The sequence below is a fragment of the Idiotropiscis lumnitzeri genome, chromosome 6, assembly GCF_059441095.1.
Source record: "Idiotropiscis lumnitzeri isolate Australia: NSW breed Sydney's pygmy pipehorse chromosome 6, RoL_Ilum_1.0, whole genome shotgun sequence".
Classification (NCBI taxonomy): domain Eukaryota; kingdom Metazoa; phylum Chordata; class Actinopteri; order Syngnathiformes; family Syngnathidae; genus Idiotropiscis; species Idiotropiscis lumnitzeri.
This window is the reverse complement of record NC_142396.1, coordinates 5,627,095-5,650,153: the sequence shown is the minus strand read 5'-3', so window position 1 is coordinate 5,650,153 and position 23,059 is coordinate 5,627,095. Positions and strand designations below refer to the sequence as shown.

The 23,059-nt window shown below is 41.6% G+C and overlaps 1 protein-coding gene across 11 annotated transcripts in view; it reads right to left on the bottom strand.

Moving 5' to 3' along the window:
- frmd4a (FERM domain containing 4A) overlaps positions 1 to 23,059 on the bottom strand; it is a 114,177-nt gene that overhangs the window by 38,314 nt on the left and 52,804 nt on the right. The window contains exon 1 of one of the 11 annotated variants that reach the window (XM_088297504.1): positions 22,895 to 22,915. The exons of the other annotated variants lie outside the window; for them this stretch is intronic. The gene's annotated coding sequence lies outside the window, so the exon portion shown is untranslated. Of the gene's footprint in view, positions 1 to 22,894; positions 22,916 to 23,059 lie in introns of those variants that run through there. 11 annotated transcript variants of the gene reach the window in all.

Sequence of the window (23,059 nt, the reverse complement as noted above, 5' to 3'; positions counted from 1 at the left end):
TACTATACACCTCTGCTTTTAGGTATATGGTCTCTGGTTTAAATTCTGAGGGGAGGCGAGTTTTGAAATCAGCCAGTGTTTATGGTGCTATTATGGAGAGTACAAGTTTTCATTTCCATACACGGAGAAGGAAAAATAATGGCGCTTCCAATTGGATTGCTTTGCACTGCCTGCATTTGGCCTTTGTCCATCCCGCTGCTTTCTTTCTGCACTCCACCAACACAAATCTCCTTCCTTGGGTTCGCCTCACCTCAATGATTTTTCTGGCCCACAGCGCTCACGCAACTATCACACTCACGTTCCGGGAAGCCAAATTCGAAACTTGTATTCACCTGACGCTGGCCGAGCAGCAGCTGCCGAAACCACAAAGTTGTTAACATAACACAATCAGCTCCAGTTTTTGGTACCAAAAATAGACACAGCCTCTGAGACGTATGCGTAGGCGGCTCTTTCTTTGTCTACTATTCATAGAGTAAGATGAATTTCCGACGCTATTGTGTGTGCACGCTATTCAGTGTAATATCAGCTACAAGAAATTGCAGTCTTAGCTTTAAACTTGCTAGAATAACAGTATATCGACGTATAATTAATATGCTTTATAAAATCGTATATGTATATATATATATTATTATTATTTTTTTTTTTTACATCTGTCCACTGAAAATGACATTACATTTCATCAGAGCTCAGGTAACGACCAATCACAGCTTTCTGAAGTTGAGCCATGATTGGTCGTTACCTGAGTCCTGAGCAACTGCGATGTCATTCTCAGTCGACAGAAGTGACAAAATGGACGCCTCACAGCTTGGGTGTTTAGTGTTCAAATTTAATGCTTGTGTTGGATGTTCATTCCAAAAACATGCTTTCTGTTTAATTTATAACTCGAAATTGTCCATAAATGTGAACGTGAGTATAATGCAAATAAATTTGTTTAAAAAAAAAAAAAATCAAGGTCTTTAAAACAGGACATCCTCCTATAAAGTACCTAAGAATGGAAAAATAAATTCATCAAATATTAAATAAACAATCTTGAAGGGCATTTTGAGTTGCATCAACTACTTTTGCAATAGCTAATTAATAAACACATACAAACAAACAACCACCTGAGCAAGCACAATATTATCAATTTACCATCAACTTGCAAAGCAGCTCTGAATAAACGATGGGATTGACTCGAATCACGCGGGAGCAGTTACAACACTGGCAATTGGTCTGTCTATTTCCTGTGTCCATTTATTTCCCTTGGAATGAACAAAAATGCCACAGGTTATGATGACACTAATTTAGCCCCCCTCTGGGCCCAATTTTCTAGTCAAGCGCACGTGTGTCCGGCGTACAAATTGGTGCATCTTCATTTTCATGCTGGGGCAAGTCTAGTTTACTGTGTTTGAGAATTTTGCAGACTGAAATACACCTTTCTGGATGTTCCGGCGGACCGAGAGCGTTTTCTATTACAAGCACCTGGCACACCTGATGATTTGGTGACAGGAAGTAGAGTATACTTCAGACCAGGCGAAAGCAGGTCTAAGTTGTGGTGCAAGTGGTGTAACACGACTTGACGATGTGGTGAATCTTATCGTATTTTATTCACGAATATGACATCTGCACGCATCAAACCCTCTGAATCATTGTAGAAATAAATTAATTGAATGTGTAATTATTATTATCTATATTCTATTTTTAAAAGCACCCCCCTAACCATGGCAGAACTCATGTCTGTCTGAGTGTGTGTGTGTGTGTGTGTGTGAGTGTGTGTTGACGGTGGTCTCCAAGTTCCCACTTTGTTGCGATCTTCTTGCAGTTCCTTATAAATGTACTTAGAGCACGCAGATCTCCTGTACGGACTCCAGCGAGTCTGTTATGCTGCCGCCCTGTAAACCGCGTGCCTCTCCAGCGCAGAATTTAAAATGAATGAGAAGAGCCGCTTCGAATCAAGGAATCACGCCCACAACAGCGCAAATGCCAATTTGTAACTGCGCCTGTCTACCAAAATACCAAACGAGAGAAAACTGAGCCAAGGCGCACAGTTCGACTGCACTTTGTCCTAGACTTTCGCTGTGCACGAAAATAGGGCCCATGGAGACAGACAACCTTTCATATTCCCCGCCACATGGAAAGCAGGCGAGTAAACCACACCACCATTGGTGACAAACCTCTGCGCTATTTGATCCAAAACAATTGCTACAAAGTTCAACACTCATTTTTGCTGAATTCGAGAAGGTCAACATGAGAAGCAACAACCCACTTCCACACACACTCTTACCGGATTTTTGTGTTTCTGGATATTTTTGGCCTCTCCCAGACACCGGAAACTGCCTTGTCCAACTTAAATATCTCCAGATGAGTCCTTTCCCCGACTCTAACACAAACACCCGTAGCTCGTTTTTCCTTTCCCCTCAGTCAAATACATATGTGCCTTCATTGGTTACTTCCTCTGTTTGCCATCACAAGGCTTCAGTTGTTTGACTGAAGCGAAGGAGGGAAGTACAAAAGAGGACAGAATGGGCTGAAATTGACAAACACGCATTGCGGGGGAAGACGAAAGAAATTACGAGCGGAAGACCCTCATCACGTTCCCTTCAAAAGTTTATGAAGAAATGTTCGTAACGTGAGGCGTGCTGCTAAAGTAAAGCAGTGTACACATACAATTTTGAACAGACCTAATTTTTTTAAGTGTGTCCGTCTGGCTTGCATTGCGAACATTGCATTACTAAAAGCAGAAAACAGATGAGCCGTTACTTTCGCAATGCGAGCCCGAAGGCGCTTTGATATGAATTTCAGTTGACAGCAGAGGGAGGTACAGGACAAAATGGATTCCACAAATTTGTATTCCACAAATCCAATATTAATCAGAATACCGTGTTTAGCCTCGCGGGGGTCACTCTGTGAGGCCACAGTGCTCACCAGTCGTCCACCGTGCTGTCTCACACCGAACATCTTAGTGCAAATACATTTTTTGTCTTGAATTCCCCTTCAAGAGTGTACCATCGAGGTTGAACATCTGCCATTATTATGTGTCACGCGTTCCGTGACCCAAAAAGAGTGTTTGCCAAAAAATACAATGTGGGGAAACACTTGACTTGGCGTGACCAATCTGGGCAGAGACTTGTTATGATGGTGAGGTGCGCTCTTAACGACGTGCTGATGGGAAGCGATCTGGATGGCGGGTATTAGGAACAGAAGGAGATGGCGTGCACTCTAAAATGAAACTCACAGCAGCCTGGATGCTAATCGAAGCAAGGTGGGGAGTCTTTGACACCCATACAACCTCGGTCATCTCACGAGACTCAACAAACAAGCGTGGTCTTACTCAGACTGATACATGACGGTTGCGCATTAAAACATGGCTGCATTACAAACGCAGAAGAATTAACTTTTTCGGAATGTGTGATGGGAAAAGGAAGATAAAACTGTGAACTTAAAAAAAAAAAAACTATAAAAAAAAGAAAATATAAGCATCTCCTGGACGTAAACCACCAAAGTTGAGACTACGCTGGGAGGGTCACGCAAAGGCAGCCAGGAATGTCTCGAGAATCCACTGACCAGCAGCGATCTGTTTTGTTTGCTCAAGTGTGTGTATATGTGAGCGTGGGAGTGTGTTTTTGTGTGTGTCTGCGAGCTCCACCCGTGCACCAGTGACTGACTTTGAGGCTGAAATGTGGTTCCAGTTAGGTTTTTTTTTTTCTTTTTTTCCCCCCCAAATCAGAAACACGCTGTGGCACTTCAAACAAATCGGAGAATATTTCTAAAGCAGACAACTCTTTGTTCTTGTATTACTTGAATGCTACATTGCCAGACGTTGTACCACATCCTAACAAAAAAAAAAAACACTCGCATTTATTCCCCAGAATCGCAAACCTGACAGATTTGATCGAATATGACCACCAGTCAGCAGACTCTTTTGTGATTGACGTGTTTTTCTTAAGTGTTTTTGATTCTCAAATTCATCTTGCCAGGCTTCCGGTTCTGTCTCCCTCTGTTAGTCATTGTTTTTCATGTTTCTTGGACGGGTTGTGACTGTTTAAGTGCATTTCGTTGCTCTGCACTCGTGTGCATGTGCGAGGACAGTAAAAAATTCTTTCAAACTATCTTGCATCTGCCTCGCACTTATCTCTAATTTACAGTCATTGTCACTTAACCCTTGCTGGGAAGTCCTGGAAGAGGTCCGGTTAAAGAAGTTACAAACATATAAAATGACCGAGTTCTAAAAGCAACCAGTCAAGATATATGCTTTTGGAATTTTGGGAATATAAGGGCTCTCGTTGAGCACTTAACATTTGATCCATTCTCACACGATTGCTTAGCAACTAGTTCATCCATCTGCCCTTGAGCCTGATCATGAAAAGCAGAATAAAAAATGGATAATGGACGTAAAACTTAACAACCAGTTTTTTCCCCTTCTACTTCCTGCTCGTGCTGAAAAACAACATGTCCTATCAGGCCAAGTTCCTATAAATGTTGCCCTCAAGGATACCAAGAATAGGCCGGGGTAAAATGGGTCGCATACTTGCAGATGTGCATGTGCATCAACAGAGTAATGCTGCATTCTCTATCGACCATTCTACCAACTCGAACTCCACCCTGCCACTGGTGTACTGTAATGCATTACTGTGGTTTGGTATCCCAACTGAAGAGTGCTGAAACGTGGTTTGGTATAAATCAGTTGGTGTTGTAGACCGTGCAACAGTGGGAAAGCAAATAATGACATTGTGGACCAAATATTTGGTTGGAACCAAGGCTTGCCTGGCGGGACACCGGAAGCATTCTTTCCAAAGTCATTCAGAATAAGCAAAGACTGGAGTGACACGACATGGTTTATGTGACACCATTTTGGTGATATTGGGATATGCATCATGGGAGCGTAAAGGGAAAAAAAAAAAAACGCATGGAATGCAATATTTTCAGATCTGAAACAGGCCTCGTCCAAATGAGGATGAAAATTTGAAAATTTACTATGACAATAAACATTACAAACAAAAAAAAAAATCTAAATATAGGAAATTAATGGGGAAGTCAGCCCCCAAAAATATTTACAATAATATGTTCTATGCGCCTTCACGAGTGTAAATGGCATTCAGATTAATTTCACAATTATGGAATATGTGTTGAAGAACAAAATCCACCCATTTTTAGCTAACTCGGGGAGCGGCTATTTTGTCACTTCTGTCGAGTGAAAATGATATCACAGTTGCTCAGGCCTCAGGTAAAGACCAATCATGACTCAACTGTTTCATGAAGCCGAGCCGTGATTGGTCATTCCCTGCAATTGTAGCTAAGTCAACATCTCAGAAATGCATCATCCCTTCAGATAAACTGCTGGTGTAGCAATTTCAGAGTGCCTCATTGTCATACATGAGTACATACACATCATTCAGAGAAAGATAAAAGAACGAGAAGGTTAAAAAAAAGTTTACTTGACAGCCACTTGAGCTGGCGTGGTCACTTAAGAGTGCCTCATTGTTGACTGTGAGTGTGAGAAAGGTGAGAAAAAAAAAAAAACACGTTGACCCCAGTGATCCACTGCTCACCGACATGGCTAGAAATGTATGCCGGAAGATGGCTTGATGTCACGTGGAGGTATTTGGTTCTACGTGCTTTATAATAATGTGCATTTGATTTCAATCTGACACACTTGTGCAAGCCTATCTATGAAGAATTCTTGATATCATATGCAGTTTTTTTTCTTTTTCTCTCATTGTTTTGCAAACTCAAGGACACTGCTCACTAAGGAGACATTGAACTTCAGTGGCCTCGATGAGCTGCCATGTGACTGGCTTGAATACCAAACACTATAATGGTTCTGTATGCTGAATATTAAACAGACCCGTCGTTGTCGAGTGAGTGTCTTGCTGGGCTTGTGTGTTCTCATGGCCTTTTTAACATGGATTCTGAGACAGAACATCTTGGGAGTGGAGATAAGACAGGAGGGCAGTCGCAGTCCATGAGGATATTCAGGACCGGGTCGCGTAGAGAAAATGAACAAGAAATATTTTGTTGAGTCTGGTTTCTGTCACATGATACGATTAGACCTGTCAGGGCAATCTATTTTCCCAGAAACTAATGCATTATGATAAATAACAGTATAGTTTTTTCACAGATTATTATTGTTAGCTGTGCATTATTATTTTTTAATACAAATGTTATTCATCAGAAATATATCTGCCAGCAGTGTCTGATGACAGACAGAAAACTCAAATGTTCTTCCACAACTGTTGCCATTAACCCAACACAATGCGGCGACTGAAAAAGATTCAAATGGTATATGCACAACCAACCAGCAGATGGAGGAGAAAAAAAGTCTCCTTGACTCTATAAAACATGTTTGAAATGTCATGTATGCTAAAGGATGAAATACTGAAGGTTGGGGTGAAAACTTTTACAAGCACACGCCACAGGCAGAGCTCAAATTTTTATTGATGCGGCCCAGGGGGGGGGCAAGGATATCTCAAGCCATTCCCAAAAGCAAAAAATAATAATTTACAAACCCAAACAATTCTGTAGAAAACGCTGATAAATGTTCATTATATGTTCCCTACGGCGAATGGGGGAAAATGTAGGAAAAAAAACCAAAACAGAAAATACCCAAAAGTCAATTATCTGGCTTGGCTCCCCAAGAGGCCCAAGCATATTTCATGGGTAGTGCCCCCGCAGCCCCTCCCTTAGCACCGCCAGTGGCACATGCACATCTGGCTTGTTCCCACTGACTTGAAAGACACCCGCAGCCGAGCCTCCCTTAACAGTTTTCCAACCCGACGGTTGATGGTGGCTTCAGGCGCCCACAAGAGGGCTCGGACACCAGACAGTGATGACGAACGTGCCATGTCTTTTTTCTTTTTACTGTAAATTAACCTTTTCTGCTGGATGCGATAATCGACATTGGATTTGAGTAGAAATTGCCGGGCTCCAGGGAATTTAGCAAATGTTCACATGACCAATGTGCCTAAGCAAATGGTACCGCTGGCTAGCATTAAGGCTACCGTACACTTCTGCGCCTCATCAATAAATGAGAAATGAGTTGTGCATGCCCATGAACCGATAAGACACATACGAACCAAACTGAAACAGTCGAAGCAATTCCATCCCGAGTGTGCAACTGACTTATGAGGACGTATCTAAATACACACATGTAAATGACCATTTATTCAGTCCAGGAAAAAAAATATCGTGCCCATTTTATTCATCAAATGATAAATAATTCTCATGACAAGCCAAGTTTTGATATACCTTAAAAAAGCAATAGGAACCAGAACTGCCGTTTAACAACGGAGAGAAGCGGTGGATTTGCGAGGTTGATCAAGGGTGACTGAGTCAAAGTTCATTCTAAGAGATCTGCACATCATCCAATGAGCAATGTGTGCCAAAAATGTTGGGAATTGGGAGAAAAGCCTTGAAAATGCTGGACTCAGAAGTCAGAATTTAGTAAGTAAATGACAGGCAACAAGACATAAGGAACCCAACATGCCTCTGAGAATCTTGGGAGCTGCGGATGGCTCCCGTCACCTGCTCTGTCGTTCTCTGTTGACCTTCAGGACACTCTAACTTGTGTGATGTAAGAGGATTTAGAGATGGGTAAGGAGCGTGAAGGTTTACAATAAAAACAGTAAGTGGTTGGGGGTGGGGGGGATTTACAGGCCTGAAAAGGGCAAAGCACTCAGGTAAGACGGAACCGGAGGCTGAAACAGAAGAGAGTGGTGGATGGAAGGTTATTCTTAAGTTAGTTTAAGAGCTTTCTCATCTTTGCAGAGGTTCAGGTCAGAAGGACAGAGGGGCATCTATCTAGTCTCATTTTTATAATAGCTATATAACCCAAATTATCACATCATCAAATTATTACATAGTTTATATATATTCATTAATTATTTTATTTTTGACTCGGGGTTGTCATTCTTTCTACTACTATATCTGTGACATTGATTGTTTATGGCTTTAAATGGTAAGGCCGAGCTTGGTGAGTGAGATGAGTTGGCTGTTAACTGGCTAATCCGTCATAATTAATAATGTTTAATAATTTCATAGTTTTGTAGGGGAAAAACCTAATTCGATATCGGAACAAGTCAGAGGTCATCTAGCGTTCCACTTATTCTAATGACAAACAGACGAGTTAAAAAAAAAAAAAAAAAAAAAAAAAAAGGACATTATATCGAAACCAAAGGCTCCAACCTGCAAAAGCCTCACATCGCCCTCCCCCTCACACAATTTTGGCTCAATGTACCGTCGTCACACTTGATTCCACCGAGTAATGAAAAATGACCCGGCCCATCTGTAGGGAGAGCCCCTCGGCAAGGATGCATGGCCGACACCGTGTTCTTCTCCAAAGGGAACTCCAGTCATTGTAAATGTATTGAATGTCCGCCATTTGGCCTTTTCGCCTAAGGCAGGCTCCAGGATCTGAGGTTTGGGAAAAATTGGCGTTTGCTCAATAAATAAAAACACCCGATCAATCATGTTACACAGTCATGCTCATTTTCCCGCCCATTAACCGACTGTATTACTTGTTGAGAGAACGTCTGTGTGTACTGGTTCTACAAAGACGCAAAAAAGAGCCAAATTTAACATACGAACAGGACCTGATTGCAAATTTCTGCACATTTTGTGCCATTTAATTTATGTATATGAATAATTCAGTCTACAGATGGAAGCACTCAAGAGAGACAGGGGGAGAGAAAAAAAATCAAATCCTCATGTTCTCAGCATTTTATTCCTAAACGATAACTGATAAGGCGTATTAAGACCATCGCGCATTTTTCAAGCGTCACAAAGGATCTCAAATTACTGCTAAAAATTCACTTATTATGCAGCCTCAAAATTTAGAAGCACATTTATCAGAACCTTCTTTATGGAAGAGCTTTAAAAATTACAATTATTATTATTATTAAGATAGCTGAATCAATACATACATATATATATATATGCATATATATATATATATATATGCATATATATATATATATATATATATATATATATATATATATATATATATATATATATATATATATATAAACACACACACACAACATTGTAAATCTCAGTTCAGTAAACACAGCGTGGCTATTAGATACATGCAACCAGAGGATCTGAAAATCCCCGAGCAGGATTTCCTCAGATATTCACCAGATTCTCTTTATAATCCGCCTGGATTACCATCCTACACTGGAGGCCCTAACCTTTGAACCCAAAACATTATAAGCCCTTTTATCCCCGTCACTAAAGCTGCAGTTAAACCAAGGAAGACCACCTCATAAAAACGGCGTGAGGTCTGCGGCAGCTAGCTAAATTTATCAAGCAAAACACATTTTACAGTACTTATAAAAATTTAACTTCACGATCATCGCCAACAGCGTGAGGAACGAAACTTCTATATATTTTTCCGGTGATTCATTTGAGACTTGCCTTTGCCTTCCTTTTGAGTGCAAAATTCTAATATCCTTCTCTCGTTAAAACTAATGCCCGTCCTTAAATCAGATTAGAGAGTCGGAGTGGCTGCGTGGTGAGCGCGTGAGCCATGTGTGAGTGCGCCCCGATCCAAGCGTGCTGTAATTAATCGGCTCAATGATGGCAATGCAAACTTTCGACCTTTCCTGTGGTGATTGCTGACAAAGAGAACTTGTTTTCCCTGTCACACACAGTGGCTTGCGAAAGTGTTCATACCCCTTGAACACTAAATTGTTATTTATTGATTTATTTTACAAATAACCCGGCCCATCGGTCAGTTTTCTAAATCAAATGTATGCCATGAGCACAAAGGTTTGTCAGGTGACAGAATGAGAGGAGTGGAATGTGGAAGTTCAAAGATTACCACTCCTCCCAAGCCACTGTGTAATCACTCCATGAGCTGGTGATGGAGCAGAGAAAGTGCTTTCCAGGCAAACTATGCAAATAAGAGCGCTCAGAGATACAGCAAATCACTACAGCGGTTGTTTGTGCGCTGACGCTGCCATATCAAAAAACATGCCTTCAGCGAGTCCCAAACAAATTAGAAAATTGCCCCCCTCTAAAAAAAGGAAAAACCAAATAGGGTGCTGGGAAAGTTCAGAAACAAAGAGCAAGCTGCATTCTCAAAACCTCGGGAAAGGGCATTTTTAGTTGGGGCGCACTTTCTCACGTAGAGATCCAGACTATGGCAAAGTGACGAAGACAAAGACAGACAACTGATTGGGACAGTGATGAAAATTCCTCAGAATGACGTCAAATATATATATATATATATATATATATATATATATATATATATATATATATATGTGTGTGTGTGTATATATATAATAAAAAAAACCTTTGCTTTGCTTTTTCTTATGTGGTTGAGTTGTTTAGTTCCGCCATACTCCTGTGATGTGTACATGAATGTTCGTTTGAAAAAAAAAAAAATCACATGAGTCATGTGTGGCAAATGCTGCGCAGGTGTTTAGTCATGTAAAACACAATTAGACAAAAAAAAAAATCCATGAGGGCATTATTGTCCGCTAATTGTGATTCATACTGACACACACTCAAAACATTCAATGTACACACCAAGTGAGTGAGTCTAGGTGTCATATTGGCAGCGTCAGAGGAAGCAAGGGCTCCGAGGCAAAGCGGTGAGCCTTGGATATCCCCTTCCTGCAATTTGACACACCGAAGCGAGCCCGCCTCATTGCCACCAAGCACCCCCCTACTCCCCACCGATGAGTGCTTGGCCTTGGATTCCAGTGTTTCAACAAGCCAAGGGGGGTGCGAGGGTCGCACATATTGTCCATACCACTTCAAAGTGTTTTGGGAGGAGGATGTTTGGCAGGTGTTGACATTTCACATATGAGTGGATCTCAAAACCAGCAGGGGGCGGTAAAGAGGGTTTTGTTTTGGGACAAGCTGTTGTGTCGCTTGGGTTTCCTCCGATTGTTTTGCTCTCCGCAAGGAGCCACAAGCAAACACAATGAATGAATATGCAAGACAGGTGTACTGCACAATAGTTCCTAAACTTCATACACCAAGGACAAACACAAAAAAACACGTTCGAGAACAACAGCCAACTATTTTAAATATGACTTTCATTCCATGTTCCAATATTGCAATATGATATTGAATTTTTTTTCTTGAAAAATAGCAGCTTATTCTCCTTGATTTTTTCCCTCTAAAATATGCCAATTTGTTATTCGAACACTACAACATCTCTTCTTGAAAAAAAATCTATGACATTTAACTGCACATGGCAATTATATTCAATTGGAAACATTTCATTTGCCTATATAGCACAATTGGGTCTCCTTAGAACATTTTCAGACAAGATGCAAAACTACAATAAATTCAACAAACAGGAAGATTCCAATTGTATTGATTCAACCTTTGCTCTTCACCATGACCCGGATGACTGAGAAGCTACACAAACAAAATAAAAACACAATATTGTTCAATCGTATTGGTATTGTTTTCATTGATACTGTGAAAGTCAGTTAAAATGACGAGCAGTTATGCCATTAGGCTAATGATTTTTTTCCCAGGACCCCTAAAGTATGAAAAGCCCTGCTTTTGAGTGCAGTTTATGCATTTAGCGAGAGGCCTGTTGGGTTAGTTCTGGTGGTGCCAGCTGCGAACGGGGCAGGAGAAGCATCCAGGGAATACTAATGGATCCATGAAAGCCCTGAGTCCAAGTTCAGATATCACCCGCCGAATACTGATGAAGCCTTTTGCTGATTCACCGAGCAGTTATTTATTTATTTTTTTTAACCAGGCATTAAAAATCAACACAACTAATGAAATGAGCACATTAAGGCTATCAAAAGTGACCAAGGAATCTGTTTTAACCCGAGGCGGCCTGGAGGCACAGTTAAGGCCAATAAAAGCCTTGCGTGTGTTTGTCCTCTTTTCAGATATTCATTTCAACAATAACCGGTTTATTTGGCGGCCAGCTCCTTCCTCGTAACGGCATTTCCTGGAAATGTCTCTGTATCCTGAGCAGAACAATGACAAACAAAAAGCTGATCTCGCATATAGCGAACGTATGAAACTGCGTCAGACTTTGGACCCCCCAATAAAGTGCCACATTTCGAAACAATCCATCACAAGGACAGCCCTTTTTTTTTAAGCTTGCAAGTTCAATCCTACCTGGTAGAGTGGCCTTGAGGCGCACATGTGAGCGTGTAATAACTGCAGTGGAGCATGAAAGCTCCGCGCGTGCACAACGGCCCAGAGAAGACCATGATGCCGGGCACATGCTGCCTCATCCGGGCCAGGCCAAAGAGCTTGCATAACCGGACAGCCGGTAAGACATCAACAGGTGCCACTTGTCTCCTTAAACATCCACATGAGTCATCACAGGTAACATCTCCCAACGCCGAGGCAATGATCTGCCTTTAATTTCCTCTTGAGACCACTAAGATAAAATAATTGGGTCACCTCTGGATGCGAGCCAGACAGAGCTGCCCTGTGTGCTTTCTCTCTCATCAAGGTCAAAGCCCGGCAAGTCCCACGCAGCTAATGGTCCCTGGTGAGCCTCGTTTCCTCATCCCTCCCTGCTTACTCTCCCACTCAAGTCCCACTTCTTCGGTCGCACAAAAACAAACATTCCCACGAAGGAAATGCAGATGTATTCTCCTCGGTGCTCTTGCTCTCTCTCTGCTGTTTTTTTTTTTTTTAAAGTGATACTCACAGCTGTTGCGTTTCTGCTAAACATGAGAGAAACAGTCACATTGGAGCACCGCTCTAAATGTCGCAAAATGAGAATTTCATTTCAGGCAGGACTAGGGCTCCATGTGTGGAAAAAAGAGCAATTGTTTGATGGTTTGTAATTACTGTAACAAAGAGGATAATTTTCCGTTAGACTCGTTATGGCAGTTGTCATTATGTATTAGCATTAAGATAGCAGACTCTCATTTGACTAAATTAAATGGTGTAATATTTAAATATTCAGTAGTGCGTATTTCGTGATGTGAACTACCTTTTAACTTATATCTCAAATCATCTTTCCTTATTCAAATGACAGGAAATGTCATTAATCCATTCCAGCCCCACTAAAACACAACAAAAATGTTCTTGCTGCATTAAAAAAGAAAAACAAAAGAAAAGGCAAAAAAATAACGAGAGCACTATATAATTACTGTACTTCAGAAAATCTGCAAATTTGAACTGTTTTTGACGTGTTTTTGCATCAATTCAAAAGAAATTGTGATGTACGAATATTTTGTATATAGATATGCTCACAACTAAGCTCAGTAAGTAGTAATTATTATTATTATGATTATTATTATTATTCTCATTATTTTTATTATTATCTGTCTACATGTGCTGCTCCGCCATTTGTGTTCAAATATTTTATGCTTTAAGATTTTAACACCACGACATAGATACTCATTCTTTGTTGTTGTTTTAAAATACAAGACGTGTAATTCTCCACCATACATATCTCATATTATTGCTTGCAAGTCAAAACAAGAAATTGTTGATGGCGACTCAATCAAAGGGCACATATTAATGAACTGAAACATCTATTTATTTTCTGCAGCTCAGCAGAAATTCAAATCACGGAGCTCAAAGCTGTAAGGCAGTCGTGCTAACCACTAGTCTGCCGTGCTGAAATGTTGAAAGAAATTGGCTCTTTATCTCCGACTTCCGATTTGGTTGATGCACGTGTGAATGAGGCTAGAGAAAGCCCTGAGAACCAGATGTCTGTTCGAAGAGCATCACCCTTCCACAAGTTGGAAGCTTCTGTAGATGACATCATGGGATTAGAATGCCTCCTTAGTACAGTTTTAGCTCATTTAATAAGAACAAGCGCATAGTTTGGAATCATCTTATCTCAGGGGGCCTCGCGCTGCTGCCCTCTCAGCAGTGTCCTGAGAAACACTAGAGGAATGCGCAGCATTCCTACGCTGTGATTTTTTCCAACATGAATCAGCGGGACTGGCTGGAGCAACGTCGGAAGGTTGGACACGCGCACCTCCGCGGAGGACGTAATTTACGACAGAAGTAAATATTTGCCGAGGTGAGCGGTGCGGGGTTAGGGACCGTACTGAACTGTTCCCATGATTCCCTGTGTACGCGCATGTCACACTGAATCCTGGGAAAGGTCACGCGGGGCCCACTGATGTAAACAATCAGTGACAGCTGGTCGAATATAAAAATACCAGTGAGGATTGACAGGTAAACGGTTGTTTTTTTTTGGTCTCTCTCTCTGAAATAGAAGTTGACTCTCTGAAGTCCATTTATTTTTAAAAGCCATCTATGCTAGAACCAATGAAATGCTCTTCTATTAAATGGCAGAAAATGAACAATTCTTCCAAAAAGAAAAAAAATGATTTAAATTTAGCTGTTCATTGCCACTCACAGTAAAAGTGTTCTGTCAAACTAAACATAAAACAAAGACAATTACAAATTGTTGTCCATTTAAAACAATCACTTTGTATTATAGTTGGCAAAAAAAAAAGACTAAGATTACTGCTATTTACTGAGGCCATTACAGTAGTTGTGAAAGTCTTCTTCGTTCGGGTCTGCATGGCTGTATTATATTGCCTCTCGGTTTCCAAGTTGTGAACACAAGAAGGAGTTGAAATTAATTATTATTCACAAGGTAGGGATAAACTAATTAATTTCTATAGTAGTTCCTTTATATAATTATAATTATTTAATTTATTAATTAATTCTTAACATTCTGACGAATTATGTTATCGGTGTTTGTTTTACATACATGATAGTACAAAATTACAGAATGTAATTTTCCCTTGTTAAAAAATACACACAAGACGAACCGTACTTGACCCGGTTTGGCATGTTTACAGGGACGGACGAAAACCTATTTCCATCCTTGCTTAATCTGTCCTTTAAAAAAAAAAAAAACTTGTCATCCTCCATCCCCAAAATGGGCGTCCGACCGGGACGGACAAAATGTGGCATCCCTAGGACGGAATGCCCATCTCTGCTAACTCACCATAGAACTGCCCAACCAAATTGCAAATTACAACTAGTTCAACACTCAATGAAACAATGATTATACACACCCGCTGCTCAAACCACTGTTTATGACCTCCTTCTCAAGTGTCCCTTCGAGTTTACACCCTAACTAGGTGTCTAATGAGGTCATCGATAACAAGTCTTCCTCTTCTTCATCTGTGCGTTCGCTTCCAAACTTTTTGCTTCCTCTCCCCGTCTCTATGTATCTCTACTCTGCTTCTTATGGGGAGCTTCTCTCTCATCCCTCCTCCTGCTCTCATCTTCACTCAGGCGTATGCAGGAAGAATGAAGCGGCAGAGGGTACGCGTTGGAGGGAAATGGGTCACAAACTCTATGAATGCACAAACAGCGGCGTCATGAGAGCGGCGTTATGTGCAAAAAGATGAGCAAACACTACGGGCATATAATTTCACCTCGTTAATCCAGGGTTTCCCAACCTTCATTGAACCAAGGCACGTATTTTACGTGAGAAAAATCTTTCAGCACACCACCAAACAAAAAAGCGCAAGCTAAAGATACAAGCGCTGTATGGTAACTGACTCAATTCACTTCACAACATGCAAAATGTGAGAACAGTTTGATAATTTTTATTCTCATTATGTCAAGGGTCCAATTGATGTGGATTTTTTTAAGACCCATACCAATAAATAATATTCTGATTAATCGGATGTTTAACTAAACAATAGTGAATGAAGATGTTGGATATTCTCACTCAATCAGGTCATTTCTTTCTCAGGGTATTGAATAGAACACAAGTGGGCTGTTGTGTTTGACTTAAAATAGATGATTTGAAATACAAGTGTTTTGAGTTACTAGTGTGGTCAGAACAAATGAAACTCATATCTCAAGGTACCACTGTACCTCAAATTATGTCTCATAACGCAGAGCAAAAACACAAACAGGCGAGGTGACATTGTACACTGAAATAATGATCATCTCATATCAATTTACACACAAATTGACTTCTGGGCCTCTTTAGGTGAACACAAACCTATTATTATGCTAATAAATGCCAACAGGTGGATACACAATTTAATTGTACCTTCTGCCATCTCGTGGAAGTGAATGTAATTGTTCTGCCTGTCTCTGGCGTAAATAGATGAACAAAGACACATTTTCAGTTGTAAATACATTTAGAAATTAGTTCATTTCCTTGTGATTTCTCTCGGCACAGCTGGTTGGGAATCAGCCTGAGCTGCGAACGGTACGGCTGGTACGAGAAGTGACTTGTGGATTGAGTGTGATGGAAATTCAATTCCGATCACTCTCATTTAATTTGATTGTGTTAGAGGTGCAAGCGTGAAAATCAATAACATAACTTAATGTGGCTTGAGAGAAGGATGAAGACTGGGAACCTCTGTATGTGCATGTGTGTGCGTGGCTGTACTTTGGTTTCCATGGTGATGCGTATATGTGCACAGATTATGACATATGTAAAGAAAACCTTTGAATTATCAAAACTATCTCGTACGCAATTTGACCTAGTTGACGAATCATAATAAAGACTACATTAAAGAAAGCGACGGGAGAAATTGTGTGTGTATATACGCGCCAGCTAATCATTCTCTCCATCCACTTTGCCTCGCAGATAAATATTAATGAGGATTACCATGTTACTGCAGTACACCCACAGGAAAACAAGGGAGGGGAGAAGACAAATCTCTGCCTCTCACTCAGTCTCCTTCGTGCACGTGCGTGCGCACACGCACACGCACACACGCACGCACACACACACACCTGCACACGCACGCACATCACCACGCACACAAACACGGAAAGACGAAAAGGTGTGATGTCAAGGATTGTGCCATACAAAGACAGGAGGGCAAGAACACGCATGTAAAACACGCTTCATAATGTCCACAAAGATGAAATATCCGCAAAATAAATGGTGTGATGTCAAAGACACACACACAGAATGGACACTCCTTCATAAGAGACTTTCTTTCTGGCAGGTAGGATGTCAAGGACATCAAGGATTGTGCCACACAAAGACAGGAAGACAAGAGCACACACACACACACACACCCCCACACACACACCCCCACCCCCACACACACACACACACACCCCCGCACGCACACACGTGCACCCGCGCATATACATACACACTCCAGACTGTCCACACCATAGAGGTAAGATGTTAACAAGAATAGTGCCACACAAAGAGGGAAAAACAAGAACCCCGTTCACGCAAAATAAAAGGAAATTATTGTGTGGACCAATCTAATTTTCGACAACAAAAGTACAACAATGGTGCCACACAACAATAGAAAAACAAGAAGAGGCACACGAAAAGTCTCTCTCTCTAGCCCGCTCTCAAAGATGGGGCCATACAAAAACAGAAAGACAGGATCAAACACAAACGCACACACGCACACACACACACAATTAACATTGTGCATTCAACCGAAATGTACACATAATAAAACGTCAGGACATCACCCAGGAAGCAGCCACACAAAGATAGGAAGACAAGAACATAGAAACACACAATGAATACAATTACGTCACGATGCCTTCGTCTGTCTAACAAAGCGCAGATATTCACCAACATGAAAACGTTTTACATTTTGGTTCACTTCGTTATCTTTCTCTTTCTTTTTCAAAGTCCTTCCAACACCCCCAACCCTCCTCCTCCCCTTGCCAGAAAACATTACTGCAAATAAAGAAGCAGAGATAATGAAGTCATCTTCCCAAGCTCTGTGTGAAGGTGGCAGAGAGGGAAACCACAACGCCCCCCCAACAACAGCTCCGTCTCCCACTGAGGATGTTTTGCCAAGGACAGAGGAGTCCACTCTCACCATAGCGACCAGGCTAGCGAAGGGTCTCCACAGACAGACAGACAGAGAGAGAAAGAGAAATAGAGAGAGAGAGAGAGAGAGAGAGAGTGAGAATTACATTATTAACGGTTGACTGGCATCCACCGAAAGCCAAAAGACTCCCCAGCGTTTGATCTTGCACGTGGACTTTGAACACAGCTGTGCAGCGTGGCTATAGGTCTGATTTTTGGATGGGGAATAAAAGATAAGGGAGCAAGGGCAAAAAAAAAAAATAAATCACAGCGGTGAGCGATGAAAGGATGGGAGTCTCTTCATTCCCTCCCTTCGTGTCCTCTCAAAAATATTCAGCCTTGGGGAGGAGAGGGGGGGGGGTTCCCTTTCAAGGCGGGGAGGGGAGGGAGATGCGAGAGGGGCCTGCAGGGGACACCCAGCCTCCAGTCTTCAGCTCCAGTTTCTCACAACTCTTTCTTCCTCCGCCTTTCACTGTCCTTTGTCTCTATAATTGGACTGACTGGCCTCGGCGTTGATGCCCGAAGTCCTGGAAGGCTCGGTGAGATCACAGGGAATCAATATGTTGGCTACCGCTTGAAGGGGCTATTCGGTAACAGCAGCATGGCTAGTGTAAATACAAAGTGCAGTGGTCCCTTCCAGTATCGTAGTTTACTTTTTGTAATGTTGTGGATTTTTTTAATGTACGTCAGATTTTTCACCATAAAGTGTGTTGTGGTGAACATTTTCCTCATTATCCGAATGATTTATGCAGGACTATTATGATGTACGTTCTGTTAGGTAATTTAAAATAGCCTCCATCACTCATTGGAAAAAAATGTAATCCCTCCGTACTGAGGTGGTCAAGGATAGACAAGGTCATCATGCAGAATTATTGAACAAACATAGCAAAATAGACGCGTAACAAGCACATTCAAAAACAAGCTGCCGATGGCCACTATTGACACCAAGTACCTCAACATACAGACTGACTCCCGATTGGTCAGTTAACAGTCATCGCAATCCTGAAGCCTTTTTATACTCTCACGTTCATTGCATCACGTGACCGCGCACTTGTGACACGTCTGCAACATAGGCCATGCACACGTAGGAAATTGTTTCTGCGCGTCGAATACAGAAAGCAGTCTCGTGATTGGTCCGTTTAGTCACATGCTGCAATGACGAATTTTCGTCTTCTGTCCGCGACCTGGGCACCCTTCCGTCCTTATTCATAAAAATAATCGCCCTTTGCCCACGTTGGTCCTCATACTTTTAAAGCGCTTCCCTCCTTGCATTTCAATGGAGGAATGGACTTGGCCAAACTCTCCAAAGTAAGAGTCATTGGAATGAAGTGATTCTGCATGTGGACGTTATTCCTTCAAATGAACCCTGACTGTAATTGTGAGCACAATTGGATCATGTTGATGAGGATTGGACTTTGCGTGCACCTGATCCAAATGGGCTGACCTTCTCAGTGATTGGCGCCGACAGGATGTTTAAAGGTAACAAGGATCGATTAGTATTCCTATCTCGCTTCCCCGCTTTTAAAGGGCCAATATATATGGCGGTAAATTACAGTCAGGCTATTGTCTGCTATTGTTTTGCGACTGAATGTGTCTGGCAAACACGTGAGTGAACTTCTTTTCTTCAGTCACGCAAGCCTTCTGCTCCCTTGCTGACATTTTCTCAGAGAGCATTTTAATCCCCTTAAAATACCAAAGGACAAAGATCCCAAATAGTCGCGCTAAATTGTGTGTGCAGATTATGGTGTAACAAGTGCGAAAGTGGTGCAAACCACTCTAGTTAAAAGAGGGCCTTTCTCTTTATGTAATTCCGATGGTTCTCTCCAAGGAAGTATTGGTGAGAGCACTGTGAGCATAAAAAAGGCATTTGTAGTGATGGAACTGGAAGTGTCAGTGGAAGAGCCAAACAAATATGACTGAGTTACAGAAAATGATTCTGAGCCAACAGTTTCATGAAAGATATGTTCATCATTGGGCTGAAAGTATGTTTCTTAATCCCCTTTATTTAAGATATATCAGCACCATCATCAACTAGTTCATGACGCAAATTTGAACCTTCATTTTCCATCACTACCCTATACTCCTCTGTGCTCATGAAAGTGAGTGAGCAGGCTAAAATTATAGACACTCTTGCACACCCCGCTTTACTCAGACCGTTCGGAACTTCAGAGCGTTGTTCAAATGTGCCGTTTGGTTATTCGGGGTATCACAAGAAAGGAGCACCAGAGCACACTCTAATTGAGCCAACTGGAGACACGGAGCACCCAGAGCGTCAGGCAGTACAGATGGAACGATTCAAGCACAAGCTCCTGATTGGTTTATTTCATAGTACGTTTATGTTTTGAAATTAATGGGAGGATAGCGGACTCTGACTCTAGAGTCATGTTCGAGTGTCAAGAGCGAATTTCTGAATGCACCCAAAGATCTGTTATCCCTGTGGCCTCACTCTATCTCTAACCCTCCCCCTCTGCCAATTTTGTACATGCAAAGCTTTAGTGAATAAGTCCATGAATGTTTTGTTGACGTCTGGCTCTTGCTTTCGTCGTCTCATCCCCCTGTTTGTTATTTTTCTATCCCTAATTTCACAGTAAAAGCTTGAGCTGCTTAAAGTGATAGCGGGTTAACAAAGGCGGGCGATAATCCTAATTCAAACTGCTCACAGAGGTAAACATGTCCACAACAAACTGTTTATACTCGCTGTTCTTTAACATAAAGCAGGCATAATAGAGTTGAAAGACTTTTCAAGTAAATAGTTGAGTCTCTGGGGTGCATGCCCACAAGTGGGGAATTAAACAACCACTCAATATTTTTTCTGAAAATGTGTCTTTGAGCAAGTCATAGTCATTTTACAAACATCAACCATACCAAGTTGCGCCATCAATGAAGACCAACGTCGTCGACACGAGGCAGTTTCGAAGGGGAGAAATTACAAGCAATTTCTATTTTTTTTTTTCGCTTCGTGAAGCACTTGTTTTATGCGTTCTCCATGTAGATACCAATCATCTTACCTACATCCATCACTTAAAGCGACATGGAATGATTAATCTACATGAAATAAGTGACAGGGAAGAGACAATTTAATTTATAAAAAAGGAGAGGGGAGTAGTACAACAGTTAAAATAAAATCTCCATGGTAACTAAAGCCGTTTTGAGGAGAGTAACATGAAATAATCAGCTTCCCTCGTGTCTTAATTGCTTTTAATTGGTTCTTAGCTTCAAGACAGACAAATTTGTCACACATACGGGAGACATTTTCAGCAGATGGTGACCACGAGGCTATCAATACATTTGAAAAGATCTGTATTCATAATTTGATAACGAATATTATCATGAGGCTATTCTTCGCCTTGGTCAAAAATGACCTGGGAACATATTTGCATGTGTGCGTGTGACCCAACCCATGAAAACCTCCACGGCATTTTGCCAAAAGGTCAATACACTACTTATGTTTAGAGTAAGACATTTGTCTAACACGTAACTCCCACCGAGCTTTCCTGAACCCAGCAGCTCTGCAAGTTGAACAAAAGAGGATCAGAATGTGAGATTGCAATCATGCTGCAGACCTCCCACTGCTACGCTGCCGGAAAATCTGCAAGGTGATTTCACGAACAGGGCACGCGCAATTACGTCAGGTACTGTTTATTCATCTGCTTTCCTTCCAATCATTTGTCTTTCTCTCAGTGTTGACATGACAACAATAGAGTAGAGTACATCTCAAAAGTTTTACCAAGGCGGTACACCCTGGACGGTCACCTGCCAATCACAGAGCACCAACAACTATTCACTCCTCAGGCCTATTTCTTCAAGACAGCGATTGTGAAACGACCGGAGAAAATCCACGCAACAGAGGAGATTTGATGCCAAAGCCCCCCCCCCCGAGTATGAGGATGATATGCAGATTGTGAAATCATGTATTTCAAACAGCAATATGTGTGTTCCACACACTCCTGTGTGCTTTCAAAGAAAAGAAGTATAAAGAGAATCCTCAGAGGAGCCAGTGGCGTTTACATGAGTTGCACACTACAAAAGAAGATGCAATTCAAATACATGCCATCCTCTGATCTAATGGTGGCCTCGCTTAGTACACTGTTTCATAATATTTGTAAAGGGGCAGAAAGTGATTGACTACTGCTGACTTGAACTGAAACTGTGACAAAAATTTGCTCGGGGTTGCGTCACCGGACATTAAGGGTTGAACCGACTAATCGACTACCATTGCGTACGGATGATTGTCGTTTGAAGTTGAGTGATTGCCAGTCACGTGTTTGCCATTAGCAGCTAGTGCGTCTGACATCAGGCAGGGAGGGTTGACAACTGAAAAAAATATCAAATGAAAATCTGTAGTTGCTCAACCCTGCCAGAAATACACCAAAAGGTTTCCTTTTCTTCAAATCTAAATTAATCCAGCGGGAGCATAAATAGTTTGAGAGAGAAGATCACAAGACTCCCTAGTGGTGGCGTAGACACTTTTGAAGGGAGCCCCAGTGGCGGGTTTGCGAAAGACATTTTCTCACAGGTATGTATAAAAAGTTTTGGTGTTTGCTAGTGTTTGAGTAATTGGCTAGCTTGGTGGCTACAGACGTTATCCATTCCAGCATCAAAAAAGCATTTCCGTGCCATTAATCCGGGCAAGAAAAAAGTCCATTGCTTAGCAAACTCATCAATGATCATGTTAACAATGTCTGAATTTCCTCAACATCTATTTTGGAATCAATTTATTGCCGAAATGGTAATGCTCCGTCATCAGAAGGTAGATGAGGAAACAGTGTGAAGTGCTTTAAGAACTGAAGGAAGAAAACTGCTAAACAAGTGACAGCCCATTTACCATTAATGACAATACCAGCGTTTTCACCACCTGGAAGTACGTGATGTGAAAATGTCATGGTTAAAAAAAGGTCTACATAAGGTTCACAGTCATATTGGTCTTCTGAGGAAAAGCATGTATCAGCAATGTGACCATCCACAAATGCACTTTCATGGGTGGTAGACAACTTTCTTGAAGAACACACCAGGCAAATGATTCATCGAGCTGTCAGGTTACAGCCTGTCTCTCCAAACAAATTGAGATTACCAGTGTAGCGCGCACATTCCATGTCACAGTCTTTGTTGGAAAACCATTGCCTTGCATCCGCACCCCCTGACACACAATGTGAGTTACAAACTGAGCTGCGGTCGTACTTGATACAAAGCTGATGAAAAGAGCTCCACGGTCCCTCTCTGTCACTTCAAATGTGTCGAGACGAGTACTCCCACGGTCTCTCTGACAACCTTGAACTATCAGAGAGATGGCGGAATACATTAGAGACGGCCCAGGATTGACAGACACAGCAGTAATTGTCCACT